This window comes from Crocuta crocuta, unplaced genomic scaffold, assembly GCF_008692635.1.
Source record: "Crocuta crocuta isolate KB4526 unplaced genomic scaffold, BGI_CrCroc_1.0 scaffold18, whole genome shotgun sequence".
NCBI classification, from domain to species: Eukaryota; Metazoa; Chordata; class Mammalia; order Carnivora; family Hyaenidae; genus Crocuta; species Crocuta crocuta.
Window position 1 is genome coordinate 5,137,905 of NW_027532589.1, and position 2,675 is coordinate 5,140,579.

Genomic DNA, 2,675 nt, shown 5'->3' on the forward strand with positions numbered 1-2,675 from the left:
GGGGGGGTGGGGGGTAAGGGGCATTTAGATTATGCTGGGGTATTGGTGGGTGCAGTCATGGAAGGCTTCCTGGAGGAGGTGAGACTGAATAAAAAAATTGAAGCTTCCCGATATGCGTGCCGGTTTGAATTTCCACCGGTGTCCAAGAGATCCTGTTGTAGCCAAGACAGTTCTCTATCCCAGGAAGGGGAGTCCAAGCATCCCTTAGATGCTCAAAACTCTGTGGGAACTTTTCAGGGGGCTGGTCCCAGAGCCTGGGTCCAAACTGGTGACTACTCCCAGAATGGCTAATGCACAGACCCGCAGGAGCCTGGCCGGGCAGTTTCTTGTAGATGCCCTGGCTGGCCAGCAGGGGGAGCAAGCTTGCCACAGCCCAAGGCCCAGGAGCCCTGGGGAGAAGGGTGGGTGGAAGCCCAAATGCTTAGGCTCCCAGGATTTAATAATCTTCTAGGGAGTGGGCACCTTAGTGAGTGGGGGACCCACCCCTGGGCATCCATCCACCTTCCTTCAACCCTGAGCCCAGCCCTGCAATTTCTGAAGAACAGTTCTTTCAGGTGCCGCCCAAGCCTTCTGACACACAAGCAACCGGGCAAAGAAAGGTGGGACATGATGGCCCAAGGTGGCTTCCGGGGAGGGTGCAGGGCTGGGGTTTCTCACCAGGACTCTGCAATCCTTCAAACTGTGGCGACACCTGCATGAATTCAGGCACGTACAATGACAGGTGTAGATCCATAACCATGAGCAAAGACACCATTGCAGGAATTGGACGGAGTCTTAGTACCCTCTGACCTTCCTGCGGTTGTTTCTTCTACTACTAATATATTTTTTGTTAGGCTCTGTGTCCAACGTGGGGCTTGGACTCCACGATCAAGAGAGTCACACGCTCTGTGGAGTGAGCCAGCCAGGTGCCCCCTATGACTGCCAATATTAATACTGCTACTAGCAAATTGTAGACTCACCAATGATGAAATATAACTTAGCCATTAAGAACCTTGTCTTCGGGGGCACCTGGGTGGCTCAGTTGGTTAAGGATCTGACTTCGGCTTGGGTCATGATCTCGTGGTTCGTGAGCTCGAGCCCCATGTCTGACTCTGTACTGACAGCTCAGAGCCATGGGACTTGCTCTGGATTCTGTGACTCCCTCTCTCTCTCTCTCTCTCTCTCTCTGCCCCTCCCCTACTCACACTCTGTGTCTCTCTTTCTCTCCCAGAAATGAACAACCATTAAACAAAAATTGAAGAAAAAGAAAAGAACATTGTCTTCAAGGGATATTTAATGGCATGGGAGAGTGCTCATAATATAAGGTGCTAATTCTTCTCCATTTGTGCTTCCAGAATCATTTTCTGCCCTACTCTGCACCCCAGGAAATGGAGCCCCGTGCGCTCTGGCATCCCTATTCCCTTGCCCTCGGGCTGCAGGTTGGGTATAGCCAATGGGAGACACCAGCAAGGGATGGAAGGGCAGGAGAGACAGACTGCGATGTGTCTTCTCACTCTCTCAGGACTACAGCTCTTGCTGCGCCGCCCCCTCTAAGCCTGCAGCCCTCTCTGGGCTCGGTTACCATCATTTTCTCCCCTTGCCCTTTTGGCTCTGATGGCGGTCACAGCGCCATGCCAGGGCCGCCTCCCAGGTGCCCCAGCATCTCTTGTGGGTTCCCCGTTACACTTATGTGCATCTCTGTAAATCAGCCTTCATCAGACCGCTCTTCATTTGAACCACCAAGTGAATGCTGTTTCCTGCCAAGATTCTGACTAATGCATGCGTCAGATGAAAAGAGAAGAATACAAAGCTTTGTATATGTATATACATATATAAAAGGCCTGGTGCTTTATTCTCCTTATTTCACTGAGCGCTCCGAGCAATGCGGTAGAATGCAGCGGAAAGCTGTATTGACACCAGATTCAAATTTAGAAAGCATTTGAAGGAACATTCTAGTAATGCCTTTATGGAAGGGGAAGATGCTGACAAAGGAAACGTGCAAAGGGCCCACTAGAGAGTCATTTCATTTAACCATTTGGGTAAACTACTGCCAGACTGCAGTTTTTAAATGCAGAATACTGGACCTCTTTTAAGAATGTGCTTCTGAGAAGAAGAACAGGTGGAGGAGGAGGTGGGGTGGGAGGGGGGCAAAGGAGGCTGCGTGGCAAAGTAGGCCACATGCACTCTGATGACCTGATTTTTCCCTACAGCAGATTCTAACCCAACTCAGAAGAGGAGGAGCTGACTTACGTTCTTAGACTCCCCGCACTACACTGTGGGGCCTCAGGGTTTTTTTTTTTTTATCTGTAAAATAATTATATTAATACCTATCTTAAGAGCCGATGTGATGGCTGATGAGTCAGTGTATGTAAAGCGTCTGGCCCTGTGCCCAAGTCGTCATGGGAATTGAACACGTGTGAAGCCCCGTTTTATCCCTCTAGAGTGGGTAGCTACTGTTATGTCTGCACGGCGAAGAAGAAATGGGGTGTGAGACACAACAGCTTACCTGGTGCCGAGCATATAGCAGTGGCTCTTCATAAGCAGTTGACAAATCAGTGAATGAATGAATGAACGTTCTGCCAGATCTATCCTCCCCAAGCTGTGTCCTGGGAAGACTCTTCACAGCCTCCTGTCTTTCACCAGAGAATCTCTATATTCTATCCCAGCATATTAGTTATTTATTGCTGTGTAAGAAA

At 49.8% G+C, this 2,675-nt stretch overlaps 1 long non-coding RNA gene across 1 annotated transcript in view; it reads left to right on the forward strand.

The window, feature by feature from the left end:
* Window positions 1–1,566, forward strand: part of LOC144244341 (uncharacterized) — a 4,703-nt gene extending 3,137 nt beyond the window's left edge. Inside the window, exon 3 of the long non-coding RNA XR_013338918.1 lies at window positions 1,335–1,566. This is a non-coding gene — a long non-coding RNA (uncharacterized LOC144244341). The remainder of the gene's footprint in view (window positions 1–1,334) is intronic.
* The last annotated feature ends 1,109 nt before the right edge of the window (window positions 1,567–2,675 follow it).